Source organism: Eublepharis macularius, chromosome 1, assembly GCF_028583425.1.
Source record: "Eublepharis macularius isolate TG4126 chromosome 1, MPM_Emac_v1.0, whole genome shotgun sequence".
Lineage (NCBI taxonomy): Eukaryota > Metazoa > Chordata > Lepidosauria > Squamata > Eublepharidae > Eublepharis > Eublepharis macularius.
Window position 1 is genome coordinate 35,818,506 of NC_072790.1, and position 16,474 is coordinate 35,834,979.

General features: G+C 41.9%; 1 non-coding gene across 1 annotated transcript; it reads right to left on the reverse strand.

Annotated features, from left to right (window-relative positions):
• Positions 1-15,539: 15,539 nt before the first annotated feature.
• Positions 15,540-15,611, reverse strand: TRNAV-GAC (transfer RNA valine (anticodon GAC)). Its single transcript has one exon. It is a non-coding gene; the product is annotated as a tRNA-Val (tRNA).
• Between the last annotated feature and the right edge of the window lie 863 nt (positions 15,612-16,474).

Here is a 16,474-nt window from a genome sequence, read left to right on the forward strand (position 1 = left end):
ACCTGCCATGGCTGAAAGTAACTGCTGCTATATTTGAGCTACAGGGAGACAAGTACCCGGTAAGCTGAAGATTACTTTCCCAAGTTATTAGAGATTCTTCATTTGACAGACAAGGCTACTATGACTGTACTAGAAAAACTGATGATAACATTTGCATGCTGTGGCATAGCAAAAGAAGTACCTTGTAATCATGCGCATTTTGTCAGTCAGGTGATGAAGGAATTTGCTGCAAACTGGAATATTGCCTCGAAGCCCCAATCGAAACTGCTCTAACTAAAATAATATACTAATAACATTTGATTTATATACCGCCCTTCAGGACAACACCCACAGAGTGGTTTACAAAGTGTTATTATTATTCTCATGACAATCACCCTGTGAGGGTGGGGTTAAGAGAGCGCTGAGAAGCTGTAACTGACCCAAAATCACCTTATCAAGCACAAGATCCCGAAAGCACTATAAAATGGTATACATCCTTATCTTGCACTGGGAGAAACATTGGATCTTTCTCTCCCCTCATGGTGCTGTTCTGAGCTTGTTTGAGCTCACCTTTTTCAAAAAGAAAAAGTTCCTCACAGCTACCATGTGACTGCACAGAGCTAGAGGTGGGCACGAACTGAAAAACAGACCAAAATTTGACATGGACCGATCCAGTTTGGCGTTCGTGAACAGGTGGATTGTGGGATGCGCATTTTTCATGGATGCGAAGACTTTGAGGCTGGTCCGTCGGTCCATCATTCCATCCAGACATCCCGGCGCCGAGCTATCAATTCCCTAGGCAACGTAGTGGAGTTGCCTGCAGACCTTCTGCTGCCTTTGGAACACATCAGTCTTAGCCCTGAAAACCCTGATAGGCAGCTCTGGAGGCCAACCAGAGAGCTCCCATTATTCTCTGTGAGAGCAAGCAGTATATATAACACAAGTGTTGAACTGCGGTTTCACTTTCCCGCCAGCAGTTTCTGAGGGAGGAACTGCTTGTTCCAGGAGTTTTGGGGGGGGCTTGTGCTGGGAGGGAGGCTTGGGGCTTGTGCTGGGGGTCTGTAATGCAGACCTCCGAAATGCAATCTTGGCCAAACTTGGAGGGTGGCTGAAGGAGAGCCTGCTGAAGACTCCCTGCAAGTTTGGCATCTTTGAGTGCAAAGGGGGTGGTCCTAGGGCCCCCAGCAGTGACGGATCACAGACCAACAAACCAGTCCACAAACAGGGCGGGTCCATGGAAAGTTTGTGGTGGGTGGTCCATGAAACATGACAAACCACGGACCGACAGTCTGTGGTTTTTTCCCAGTCCGTGCCCATGTCTACACAGAGCACTTTAAAACAAGTGCATGCCCAAGAAGAAATGTATCATCACAAGCTGCCTCCAGTTAGAAGCAATAAAGACACCTGTTATGGAAGCTACCAGAGGCGTCTGTATGCTGGCTACTGAGCGTGACCGGGGCTTTTTTTCTGGGAAAAGAGGTAGTAGAACTCAGTGGTGGAACTCAGCACTGCACAATGATGTCACTTTGGGTCAGCTGGAATAAAGGAGAAATTTTTTAAAGTTTAAATCACCCTCGGCGAAAATGGTCGCATGGTCGGTGGCCCTGCCCCCTGATCTCCAGACAGAGGGGAGTTTAGATTGCCCTCCATGCTGCTGCGATGCGGAGGGCAATCTAAACTCCCCTCTGTCTGGAGATCAGGGGTGAGGCCACAGGCCATGTCACCATTTTCAAGGGGTGCCGGAACTCCGTTCCACCGCGTTCCAGCTGAAAAAAGCCCTGAGCGTGACTGAAAGGTGATCTGACAGGTAAACCTATCCCTATCCACACACTTCAGAGGATATCATAGAGAGCAATCCTAAGCAAGTCTACTCAGAAGTAAGTCCAAAGTTGTTCAACAGTGCTTACTCTGAAGGAAAGTAGATTCCATCCTTGGTCTTCCATAAATACCAAACACATTATTTAAAACAAAACGAAAAAATGAGAAGGTGGCCACAAAACTGAAGATCTAAGGTGTGCATGTGTTCGCTCCCAAATCATTCTTTCTCTCCCCCCCTCCAAAAAAACATCAGGACCTTAGAAGAAACAAAATACGATGCCAGTTCCACAGAACTACAGATGACCACCAGTGCCCTAAAGACGGTGGGAGACTGATGAAGGAGGATGGGCCTCGTTTTAAAGGATTGGAGGTGGGTGGATAGAGAATTATTTCACAGACCTCCACAAGCTGCTGTTCAGTATAGGTGAAAAAATCATCCTAGATGGTCTAGACAGTTTACGGATCAGAAAACCGTCCAAGTTTAGTACACATCAACACTTTACAGCATCTATTTACTTAGAGCTAGAGTCTGTGCAGGATTCTCTTCTGCAATCAAATCCACATACTTCAAGCAGAGCTTCAAGCTATTCCCAGATGACTTCTTTTGTGGCTTGGAAGAGACTCCTTGCGTATTGCTGCTGATTATGTTACAGACAAAACTCTGCTAAATGATGAGAAAGACTGGGGAAAAAACTGGATTTTATATCATAAGTCAGTGTGTCAAGGAACATCTGAAGCTTGACATATTTGATTTGCTTGGAATAATAAATAGCACTCATCGTTTCTCTTGTTTCGTTTTTAATCAACCAAAGACAGTCATGTATTGAAATAATTAATACGAACCTAAATGTGTAGAATCCTGCAAAAGCAACCATGTGGGTTGTGTTAGGAGTTCATCTTGACGCACCAAACAATACAATTGTGATAACAACCCCCTTCACACATACAAGTGGTTTGGGAGACGTTGCCCCATAGTGTGATCCCATGCCACTGGGGAGTGGATGTGAGTATTGCAACCACATGGGAGGCCATGTGATCAGTTACACACACACGGTTGGAATAAGTTCAACTCTGAAACGGAGCAGGGGAGCAATAAATGTGAGAAAAATAACTCATCCCTTACATCCTTCCTTGCACCAAATGTAAATTTCCAAGGTGAATGTCAAGGTTCTTCTTCACAAGCATTCATTAAGTGATGCTACACAACCCCCTATAATATCTCTTTATTTTCCAAAATCTAGCTAAATGCAATTATGCCCTTCGAAGACTTCAATGGATGTGGAAGAGTGTATATCTGATTAAGACAGCACCGTACCATTCCACAACTCTTCTAAACTAAGGGTAGAGCTATACATATTTTTTCCAGCTGGGTGCCAAGATAGGATGGACATAGCTAGAAGGAAATGGCCTGGGAGAAAGAAATGGTGGTATCTCCTTCTCCGTACTGGCTACTAATAGCTACAATGGGGTTCAAGATAACATGAACCATGGATAACCTGATGCTGTACAGGTGCCATAGATAGTCTAACCCTGCTATGTCTTGTCAAGTCAAGGAATTGGCTCTGGCTCAATGAAAAAGAATCTGCTGTGTATGAAGAAGAACCTAGGTTCAATCTCCAGCATCTCCAGTTAAGAAGATCCAGTTGCAGATAATAATGGAAGTCCTCCACCTGAAACCTTGGAGACCTACTCTCAGTCAGGGTAGACAATACTAGCCTTGATAGACCAATAGTCTGACAGTATCCCTGTACATACGACCCCTCCACTTGTTGACTCAACTTGTTTTGTGGACAGGCAGAATGGACCTGAGTGTGCTGGTCCTGCTTCTTGCTTCTGCATGGTCATCATCTCATGAGCATGGTGCCTAGAACGTGTCCACATGTAGACTCCCTCCCTGTGATCAGCTACATTTTGCAAAGAGCGCTCTCAATCACAGAGAGGGTGCATAGGCACAGAAACTTCCACCACATGTTCACACCATGCAGACCACCTGGCATGGAGGCAAGACCAACATGCTCTGTTCTGCTGCCCCTCCCCACATGCTCAAAAATGCACAGAGTTGTGGTAGACAAAAAGTATAAAACAGCTTCATATGTCTAATACTCATTTATTTATTGTATTTATTTACGTCATTTATAGTCCGCCTTTCTCATTGAGACTCATGGCAGATTACACAGTGTGAGATTAGTACAGTCCATATCAAAGAGTCAAGTTGTATGTGCTGATCAACACTCTTGGAAGCTTTCTGGGTAAAGACTGCATCTCATCCAGGGTGAAACATGAAATGATTTAACAGTCATAAACTTCAATAAATCTGTTATGTACAGAAATTAGCATAGTGTTGATGCTAATTAAATGGAATAATAATGCAGAATACAGTGATTCGATGTTTGGCTTACCCAAGTATTTCAGAACAGTACATTTCTGCAGCCAAGCAACATCTTACAACCCAGTCAGTGGGGTGATATTTTCAGGCACCCATTACTACAAACATTAGCAGGTGTTATTTTCAAAGGCACAAACAATACTCACAGTTATATTTGCCAATGTCAGCAGCAGCACTAGAAACACAGTTTAATGAACAGCACACAGTAAGGCCTTCCAATAGTCACCATCAACATTCTCTAAACAGGCAACATGACACTGATTCCATTTGGTTTCCCTTCTATACTCTTCAAACCTATCAGCTGCTCGTTTTTTTGGTGACATTCTGCATTTTCCACCCAATAAATTTGGCAGGAAGTGAAAGTGAGTGAAAAAGAGCCACTAGCATTTTTCTTCAAATATCTGTACATGTGCTAGCAATAGACATCCCAGTAGGTTCTGCTGCAGATCACATCCTTCTACTCAGGGCTTTTTTCTGGGAAAAGAGGTGGTGGAACTCAGTGGGTTGCCAGCACAGGGGGCAACTCCTGGTGGGAGGTGGTGCCCCTGGTACCACATGCACACGCGCAAAGTGCATGCACGCTTCCGGGACCGTGCAATGACACCACTTTGGGTCAGCTGGAACAAGGGGAGGAGTTTTTTAAAATTTAAATCACCCTCAGCGAAAATGGTCACGTGGCTAGTGGCCCCGCCCCGATCTCCAGACAGAGGGGAGTTTAGATCGCCCTCCGTGCCATGCACTGTGTTCCAAATGAAAAAAAGCCCTGCTTCTACTTGAGTATGTATGAACTTGTGTAGAAGAAATCTTTGGATATTGTTCCAGGTTTTTTTTAAAATGGTACTCTAATGCAAGAAGTTAAAGCAGCCTTTTGCATTTGAAAGGTCTACTTTGGATCATTCCAGCTCTGCAGGTGAACATTTTAATTGCTTGTAAAAAACGGGGACACTTTCTCCTATCTTTTGGAAATGGTGTGAAGTTTACAGTCCCTGAGAAAGTTATCCCGATCAGGTTAATGGAAGAAAGTTACCCCCGTGAAGTGTGTTTTCCATTGAAATCATCAGAATGATTCCTTAATATGATTAGCTATAGTTCTGAAATTAAAGAATCCAATTCGAGTTAATGTAAATATAAATCTGCCTTTTACTTTTTGCATGGTCCTAGAAAGTAGGGGCAGCATTATATGGGAGAATGTTAACTGGATTTCCTGATATTCTCTTTAATACTCCAAAGCAATCAGGAGAGAAAGGCAAACTGGAACAGGCAGCAAGAGAGAAGATTTTTAACCCTTTCTGTTGCACTTTTTCTCCAACAGAAATTGCCTCTCCCTCCCTAGAATTGCTCGGAGAGTTACCAACTCCAGAGGGAGGCTGAAGTTCTCCCAAAATCACAACTCATCTCCACACCACAAAGATTACATTGTACATATTAATCACACATAAAAATGTACAGTGTGTCCTCGTGATACAAACACGTCTACAAAGACATCAGCAAAAATATTTTTAAAATACTGAACTCTTGCCCATCCCTCAAAAAAACAATGGATTAATAGGTTAATTAAACAATGGATGAACAGATTCATAATAACAGGTTAATAATAACCGGATAAACAATGACAATGAAATGCTTTTCTATAAAAAAAAATATATTGAAAGAACTAGTAATAATTCACTGCTAATGCTCTGTGTAGCTTTAACTACGCAGCAAATGCTCTGTCTCGACAATTCTGCATACCAGGGAATCTACTGTCCCTCAAAGAGAAAACCGCTGTGGCAGAGGATCAATAACCATTCCGAATATTAACACCCTAAGAGAACCTTTGGAGAGGAGGCCATTAATCTTCCTGAGGGTTTTCATAAACAGTAATAATCTTAAATGCCCCTTCTTAAACAAATCTATACCATGCAACCTAATATCCATGAGAAGGTTAAAACCTGGAAATTAATATTTCGGGTTCCTCTTTTGGTTCGTTGAAATATATTATGCAATCCTCTGAAGAGAGAGTGGTTTTTAGGACATTTCCCAGACTTGAACCTATGAAAGATTGTAAATATTTTACTCTTAATTTCCCTGACAGACAAAAAGAAATTAAAACATACATCAAGAGCATAATTAGTGTTGCCCTTTCTCATGATTTTCTCCCTGAAGGTCACAGTTTTCTAATAAAGTTCAAAAATTAAAGCCCTGCCAATAAATGAAAGAATCTGTCACTTCCGGACAGTTTTCTAATGTGGGTGTAGGTAAAGGTAGTCCCCTGTGCAAGCACTGAGTCATTACTAACCCATGGGGGGACGTCGTACCACGACGTTTTCTTGGCAGACTTTTTACGGGGTGGTTTCCCATTGCCTTCCCCAGTCATCTACACTTTACCCCCAGGAAACTGGGTACTCATTTTACCGACCTCGGAAGGATGGAAGGCTGAGTCAACCTTGAGCCAGCTAAACCCAGCTTCCGCTGGGATCGAACTCAGGTTGTGAGCAGAGCTTGGGCTGCAGTACTGCCGCTTACCACTCTGTGCCACGGGGCTCTCTAATGTGGGTGTACACAATTCCTTTTTCCATTCATGGTTTATTTGATTTTTCAGAAAACTGATGTGGTGTCATTATTTTTAATACATTAAAGGAAGGTATTTCTAGGCTTAAATATGGATCTATATAGAAAATATGGAATATAGAAAAATCAAACAGTTCAATGTTCACACAAGCCAATATAAGGTTTAGGGATCTTGCTTTATCCAAACCTGGCTGAGTTATTTAAGAATGATTATATTAAATTATAGATGGATATTAAGAAAAATGTGAATAAATGGAATCTGTTGCAAAGCATGCAGATGTGGAGAATAGCCAATTTAAAAATAATGATGTCTAAAATGTTGTTGATACTTGAAAATGTCTCAGTAACAATTTTTAATAAGACACTGGAAGAATCAGAAAAAATGATAACCAAATATAACTAGTCTTATGGAACATCCCTAGAGTAGCTGTATTTACCTTTCGAAGGCCAAAACATGCAGGAGGTGTTGATGTGCTCAAATATTAAGCTATACTGGCAAGCTACTAAATTAAAACATTTTAATTTAATTTAATTTAATTTATTATATTTATATTCCGCCCTCCCCGCTTTCGCAGGCTCAGGGCGGATAACAAATACAAACATGTTTAAAAACATTTAAAAACATTAAATAATACATTTAAAAACATTTAAAAACATTAAATATAACAATTCATGCTGCATAGTGGTTCATACATGCCTCTGTGTTTGCATAGGGGCGATGGTTTAACCCCCCCTTCACAGGGGGGGGCGGGCACTGCCCAGCGTTAGCCATATGCCTGGCGGAATAGCTCTGTCTTACAGGCCCGGTGAAATGCAAGCAAATCTTGCCGGGCCCTTGTCTCGCAAGACAGAGCATTCCACCAGGTCGGGGCCAGGACTGAAAAGGCCCTGGCCCTGGTCGACGCCAGGTGGGCCTCCCTAGGGCCAGGGACACTTAAAAGATGTTTTCCGCCAGAGCGGAGAGTCCTCCGGGGCTCATATGGTGAGAGACGGTCCCTCAGATACGTCGGTCCCAGTCCGCGTAGGGCTTTGTAGGTTAACACCAAAACCTTGAACCTGATTCGGTACTCCACTGGCAGCCAATGCAGCTGGCGTAGCACCGGTGTAATATGCTCCCACACCAGTGCTCCAGCAATGACCCGCACTGCTGCATTCTGTACCAGCTGTAACCGCCGGATCAGGCCCATGGGAAGCCCAGTGTAGAGCGTGTTACAGTAATCCAACCTAGAGGTGACCATTGCTTGGACCACTGTAGTCATGTCGCGGGGAGACAAATAAGGGGCAAGCTGCCTGGCCTGCCGAAGATAATAAAAGGAAGACCTGGCAACTGCAGTGATCTGGTCCTCCATCTTCAAGGAGGAATCCAGAATCACCCCCAGGCTCCTAACCCTCGGGGCCAGTGTAAGTGCTGCCCCATCAAGTGTAGGAAGCCGAGGTCCCAAAGCCATCTCCCCACGACCCACATACAGGACCTCCGTCTTCGTGGGATTCAATTTCAGCCGACTTTGTCTCAACCAACCAGCCACAGCCTCAAAAGCACGCTCCAGGGCATCAGGGGCCGATCCAGGCTGCCCGTCCAACAACAGATAAAGCTGGGTGTCATCCGCGTATTGGTGACACCCAAGCCCGAAACTCCGCACCAGCTGGGTGAGGGGGCGCATATAGATATTAAATAATAATGGAGAGAGTATCGCTCCCTGTGGCACACCACAAACCAGTGGCCTACAAGATGACACCCTCTCCCCGAGCGCCACCCTCTGTCCCCGATCATGGAGAAAGGAGACCAGCCACTGCAGTGCTGTCCCCTGAATCCCCACATCGGCAAGGCGGTGGGTCAAAAGCTCATGATCGACCGTATCAAACGCTGCTGACAGATCCAGCAAAATCAGCAGTGCTGATCCGCCCTGATCCAGATGTCTGCGGAGATCGTCTGTGAGGGCGACCAACAATGTCTTGACCCCATGTCCCGGGCGGAAACCAGACTGGAAGGGGTCTAGGGCTGAGGGTTAGGGTTAGGATCCAGGTGGGAAGGTGGTTAGGTGGATCCAGGAGGGAAGGTGACATGGTATAGTCTGATCTTACCACATCATGGAAGCTAATAAGAGCCGTACTTGATGAGAGACCACCGAGGAAGACTCTGCAGAGAAAGGCAATGGCAAACCACCTCTGCTTCTCACTTGCCTTGAAAGACCCTTGTTGGGGTGGCCATAAGTCAGTTGTGACTTGATGGCACTTTACACATACTTAGGTTCATGCAGACAACAATGCCATAATTTTGAGCAAGATGGTTCTCATATACCATTGAGATACTTACCTTGGTATTCAAATAACCACAGGAAGACGTAAAGAATGTCTGCTTCATTCAAATAATAGAAGACATTTTCATAAATGGAACTCATTGTGCCCATGTTGGAGCCCAGGAATTTCACCTTCAGTCTTTTCTATATAATCCTATGTCCAGAATTATGATGATGGACAAACAGGGCATGTACTAGATTTACTGATGATCAAGTCTGACTATGTTATCTTTATTGGAGAAGAATATAAATGTTGAAACCATTTGGTGGTGGAGAGTGCCCTCAAGTCAGAGTTGACTTATGGCGACCCTTGGTGAGGTTTTATCAGAGGTGATTTGCTATTGCCTGCCTCTGCAACCCTGGTCTTTGTTGGAGGTCTCCCATCCAATTACTAACCTTGGTCAACCCTGCTTAGCTTCTAAGATATGATGAGATCAAGCTCACTTGGGCTATCCAGGTCAGGGGTTGAAACCATTTAACATACTTTTAATTAAGAAATCATGTTAATATAAAGAAAGCGATAGACTATTGTAGCAGTAAGTTTACAGAGTTTGAAGACTTATTAAATACAAGGAAGGTAATAAAAGGATTATCTTTAGTATTTAAATATATTCTGTAATACGTTCCAACCAGAGAATCCACTTTTATGAAAAAGCGGGAAACGATGTTTAACAGTGAGAGCCAAGCTACAAGTGATGCCTTACACAGGTTGGACACTTGTCAGCTTACCTCAAGTTTTGATGGGAAATGTAGGCATCCTGGTTTTACAGCTTGGCTCTCCATTACAGCTGCAAGACCAGGATGCCTACATTTCCCATCAAAACTTGAGGGAAGCTGACAAGTGTCTAACCTGTGTAAGGCGTCATGTGTAGCTTGACTCTGAGTTTACTAAGGAGGAGAGTATTTATGACTACTTTGGGTATTATCATGATTGAAAACCAGTATAAGGTAATATATTTATGGTATTTCATGCCTTATAAAAGGAACAAAATGTATATAAAATATGTAACTCCTGGAAATATAGTTCAAGCACTGCAGACTTTAACCATATGTGATGGTCATGCAAAGTGACCAAACATACTTGGGTAAAGGTTACAAATTATGTTGAAGATATAACTGGCTTCAAACTTACACCAAAGGTGATCTGGTTGGCCTTACTGGATAAACATATTCCTGAAATATACAGAAATATGATCATAGATTTTTATATCAACTGCAAAGTTAATAGTAGCAAAAAGTTGGCAGAATACTAAAAGTTTGAGTACTGAGTACGGCAACTAGTTATACAGTCTAGGTTAACAGAGCTTGTTATGTTGAGAAATGGAAAACAACACATGCTTTGATGTATTGTCGAAGGCTTTCACGGCCGGAGAATGATGGTTGTTGTGGGTTTTCCGGGCTGTATTGCCGTGGTCTTGGCATTGTAGTTCCTTACGTTTCGCCAGCAGCTGTGGCTGGCATCTTCAGAGGTGTAGCACCAAAAGACAGAGATCTCTCAGTGTCACAGTGTCTCTCAGTGTCACAGTGACACTGAGAGATCTCTGTCTTTTGGTGCTACACCTCTGAAGATGCCAGCCACAGCTGCTGGCGAAACGTAAGGAACTACAATGCCAAGACCACGGCAATACAGCCCGGAAAACCCACAACAACCAACACATGCTTTATTTTTTAAATGTTGGAAAGTATTCTTAGTGTTATAAAACTCTGGATTTAGATACTGAGTTTTTAAATTGTGCTCCTTTGATGTAAGGGTGCTAAATAACTTTATATGTAATATATATGTTAATGTGAATGTCAATATTATAAAAATAACAAAAAAACAAGCACAACTAATTTGAAGATGCTGATATTTTTTTTCTCCTTACGGGAGGATGAAAAAGTACCATCGGACTTTGAGAAAACAGGGCAAATACAAGGTTTGAACAAAGTTATTAAATTGTATTTGATGTATTATATAAGATAAACATTAAAGTAGTCTGTGAAGCTAATCGCAACACAAACAGACACTTACAGGATCATAACAGCAGATGATAACCTGCAGCCGTTCAACTGACAAAACCTCAAATGAGACATGACAGAAACAAACAGCTTTGAGGGACATCAGGATAGGTTGACAGACAGGAGGTAGTAGGGTCCAAAACAAATGATGATTGACAGGAAGAGAGGAAGGAGCAGAACAATATAATCCATGGGGAAAGCAGATGGATGTGAAAACGTATGATTGGACAGCCACATCAGAAGGATCCATGTAGAATACATACATTAACTAAGTTCCGAATGAAAGTGCCTGCTGGTTTGTCATTCCATATTAAGTAAGAAACATCCCCTCTTAGTCTGCTGCTGTACAAAATTTTGCTGTTTCTCCGCTGTCTTTTCATGTATAGCAACCACCATTTGCACATCACATAAATTTAGGTGTTACCTAAGTGATATTGTGGATTTATCTATAGGACCTTTAGTCAAAAGCACAGAAGGATTAGAAAGCTAAAGCACACACACACAAAAAATCATCTGTTTTTTCAGCCACTACTATAGATCCTCTTAAGCTTGAAATATAGTGATCTAGTTTTCAAATTTGTTCCCTAATTGTCCTGAACAGGCCAGATTAAGATATGCCGAAGTCCTGAACTATGCCAAGTTTCAGAGCCCCCCTAGCATTACGTACAAATTGAGATTTAGTGAATTTTTATATTTAGGTGCCCCAAACTCTTACTTAACTTATGTGAAACTTCCTTAACTTAGCTTATTTAACTTATGTGAACATCTGGCTCTGGTACTGAATTTCCTTTTCATGAGCCTCGCTGCATTCTGGGACCTAAATGGGAGCAGTACCTTGCAAATGAAAGAACTGTGCTACGCAACTAGAATTTTCACACCCTGAAATAGATCAAATTTTCACACTACTAGTCATGGCTACAAAAAAAGCAAAGCTTGCTCGCGGCAGAATGGCCCTGCTGACTCGTGAGTGCTGCTTCATTCAGCCCTCTGAGGCTTGTAGCACCAATGGCCACCCAAGTTTCTGCCCAACAAAGCATTGCTATCCCAGCAAGTCTAATCCTTCCGCGGGTTTCTCTTTTTCTTTTGGTACTGCTGTTTTAGGAATTCCCTGCAGAGAGGGCCAGTCCTCCTGGAGTCCCTTCTCATGTTGCTGTTATAATGTTCTGCTTAATGTCTGCATGTCCCACTACCCAAAGGCTGGTTACCATGGGGGTTGCTTACCACACTTGTTAACTCCTGGTCAAATAAGCAATTTACCAACCAACCACATCCCTTCCCCTAATGCCTGTTTTAAATAAACAAGCAATTCCCCATCCCTCACTCTATACATGCCCTAGCCAGTCTTATTCTAAGGTAGGCTTTTTAGCTTAGAAGTTACAGTAGTCTACAAGATTTCCATTACCTTGGAGTCTTTGTCCAGGCAGCCAGCCCTTTGTCTGTTTCACATGGCAAGGTCAGCCATCTTTGAGAACTCCTTCCTCCAGATGGAATGGGCCAAAATGGACCTGCAAAATGGCCCCCTTTCCGTTGGTGCCAAGGGATTTTCTCTCCTCTGTTTTCCCTTACCCTTGTGACCCAAAGAATCCTTTCCTGAAATATCCAGGAAGATATTATCTAGCCCTCACACCCCCAAGTTTGTGTGTCCCTTCCTGGTGTCAGATTCCACCCAAGGTGTGAGTGACCATTTCACTGTCTCCAGCCAGGAGCATTTCCAAAGCTTTTTTTTTTTTAATAAAATTTTTATTGGATTAGAATCATTTAATTTCACATTACAATCAATTCCCCCCATTTCCCAATTTCTAACCCCCTCCCTTTCCCCCCCCCTTTTGTAGACTTCCAACAGTTTTCCAACCCTTTGTACCTTTTCCCTTACTCATTTTAAATTCATCTATCTAACAAACATATACTTTCCCTTTATTCTAAGCAATAATTCTTTAACTATTTTTAATACTCTGTACCCTATCTTTAAGTCCCTTCTTCCATATTAGACAAACAATTTGTCTCATTTTTCATAATTTCAAATATTTCTATAAACCATAAACCATATAAACCATACATTCATATAAGTCAACCAATTTAACTTATACTCTATATGTTACTTTTTCTGCCTATCTTATCTTCATTCTGCTTTAGTTATATTTAATTATATTATTATTTTTATTCTACTTTGATTATACATCTATATAACTATCATCAAAAGTTATCAATCAATTTGACCCATATATATCTTCAGGTAGACTTATTCAATTTAGTACATCATACAATTTTTACCAAAAGTAATATTAGTTAGTCAGTCCATATAATTAGTTCTTTTCTATCAATATTCTATATATTATTCTATATATAATAATCTAACAAAATAACTGCTTAGAAATTCTCATTTACTTCTCCACCCCCCAGTAAAGTCACCCCCCTCTGCATTTTATTATGTTTCAATAGTTCTCAAACTGCCACAGTTCTCCTCCCACCTCCCATTTCTTCACCAAATATTGTTTCAGCTTCTCCCAGTCTGTGTTGAACTGTCCTGGGTCAAGGTTTCTCAATTTTCTTGTCATTTTGTCCATTTCCACCATATACAGCAATTTGTAAATCCAATCCTCAATAGTTGGCACTTCTTGTACTTTCCATTTTTGCGTATACAAAAGTCTAGCCGCTGCTGTCATGTAAAATAACAATGTCCTGTGTTGGGCTGGAATGTCCTCCATTCCCAAGTTCAGTAGCAGGAGTTCTGGGTTCTTATTAATTTGAAATTGTAAAATCTCACTTATTACTCTTATTATTTCCCCCCAGTACTGCCTAGCTACCTCACACGTCCACCACATATGATACAGGGAACCCTCATGTTTTTTACATTTCCAGCATTTGTTAGAAGTGTTCAGATTCCCTAGCGCAATCTTCTTTGGTGTCATGTACCAACGATAAATCATTTTGTAAATGTTCTCTTTAATATTAGTACACGTCGTAGTCTTCATTGTATTCTTCCACAAGTATTCCCATGCCTCCATTGTTATTTCTTTGTTGAAATTTATGGCCCACTTCACCATTTGTACTTTAACTGTTTCATCTTCAGTATACCATTTCAGCAGTACTTGGTATACCTTGGAAATTTCCTTCTTGTCCTCTTTTAAAAGTGTCTGCTCTAGTTCCGAGTTCTCTGTTCTTATGCCTCCCTTTGCACAGTCCGAATTGTAGAGATCTCTGATCTGTCTGTACTGAAACCAATCATAGTTTGGTGATAACTCGTCCTGTGTCTTTATTTTAAGTTTAGAAGATTCTGTTCGGGTTATCTCCTTATACGTTAAACACTGTTGCTCAGTATCGACAGCTCTCGGAGCTATTACCTCATATGGAACCACCCATAGGGGGGTTCCTTCTTGTAAATAGTCTCTGTACTTCTTCCAAGTTGCATATAGGCTTCTCCGTATGTAATGATGCAAAAACATAGAGTTCACTTTTACTTTATCATACCATAGGTATGCATGCCATCCAAATATTTTTTTATATCCCTCTAGGGCCAATAATTTCTTATTCTTCAGCATCATCCAGTCTTTCAACCACACTAGGGCATTTCCAAAGCTTTGATGGTTGGTACTTGGGCAATCCTTGAAAGAACATGACCTTCTCTGCTTGCCTTTCTCTAACTAGAACTTTTAAAATTCAATGTGGAGGTTTTATCAAGTCCAGACCTCCAAATAAAACATATTAACCAGATATTTTAAAAGACTCAACCAAATTCCAGCAAGCATGCTAAAATGATGGAGGCATGGTGGAGTACAAGTCTACCAACATGATCTTAGACAGGATTACTCCAGTCTAACCCCTGTGAAATCATTGAAGAGAATTGCGCTATGAATTAGTAAACACAGATCATGAGATAATCCCAAGATTAGAAAAATAATCCAGATAATGCAAAGATGTTCATTAGCCATGCCTGGGAGATAAATTCTACAAGAGCGTCCAATGACCATCAAGGAAAGAATAGATACTGCTTGATTAAAAAAAATGTAAGGAATGCATGCTCAACTGATGGAGCAAGAAATACTAGGAATGGCATCTGATCTCTATACCAAGTCCTCTAACAGGAACCAGCAGAAACTGGTTCAAACTGACTATCTTTGAAGAAGTACTGTGAGCATGATCTCATTAGCTCTCAGAAGCTAAGAAGGATCAGCCTTGGTTAGTAACTGGATGGGAGATCTCCAACGAAGACCAGAGCTGCAGAGACAGGCAATGGCAAACCAACTCTGTTAGTCTCTTGCCATAAAAACTCCACCAGGGGTCACCATAAGTCAACTATGACTTGAGGGCAGGGTTTTATTTTCATCAGGCTGCCCAACATGAAAAGTGAAGTGGCATTATTTCTACACACAAATACATGAAGCTGCCTTCTACTGAGACTGACCATTGGTCTATCAAGGTCACTACTGTCTGCTCTCACTGGAAGTATCAGTGATTATCCAGGGTCCCAGGTCAGAGGTCTTGAATATCACCTGCTACCTGATCCTTTTAACTGGAGATGCCAGGAATTGAACCTGGCGCCTTCTGCATGTCAAGTGGATGCTCTGCCACTGAGCCACAACCCCTCCGGCAGTGGCTCTGGGGGAACCATAGCACAAAAATTTGCAAGAATCCCTTGCTAACAAGGCCAAGATCAAGCGATTTGCTCTGACCTTGCAGAACAAGACACCAAACAAGTATACATACAGTGCTCTACACACAAATTACCATTTCCAAACAGATTATCAGTTGCAGTGCCATATTTTTTATACAACAGCACAAGACAGACATTTTTGTTGCTTCAGTGAACATCATGGAAATCTAGAAACTTCTCAATGTATATAGCATTTTGCAAATCCAGGTTGCACTCAGAAAAATATCTACCACACAAGCACACATACGTAGCTCTGAATGACATTATGCAACCAGTACTTTAGGACCAATTAAAATGACAGACGGGCTCAAGCTTGAGATCTATCCTGAGTCAAAATACATTAACAATCTTCCCAATTCATGTGTGCCTTTGCCTCGACAAGTGCCACAGTTTCAGCTTTCATTCAGCAGCAAAAGTATTTCAGGAAGGCCTTCGTTCTGCCTGGATTCTCTCCTCTTCTTTTCATAAGCGATGACATACTGGCATTTTGGTATCAATCCTGAAGAGCCCGACACTTGACACAACAATCCTGAAACCAATTACATGAATTGGATCTCTCATTAAATCATAGCAATTGTGAGTGGGGTTGGGGGTGGGATTACCTTGGAGCTCTCACTATATCTTGCCGTAAAGATGGTGTTTCAGCAAATCCCCACAAAAGCAACAGCTCAGTCTGTCTCTACACGAGACATCTTACATGGGGACGCTCGAGTGCAGGAAGTGCAATGTTAGCCAAGAAGCGTAGTTTAAAAAGACAGAGCTGGCGGAGATCGCTCCTCAGGTTTGTTAGTTTCA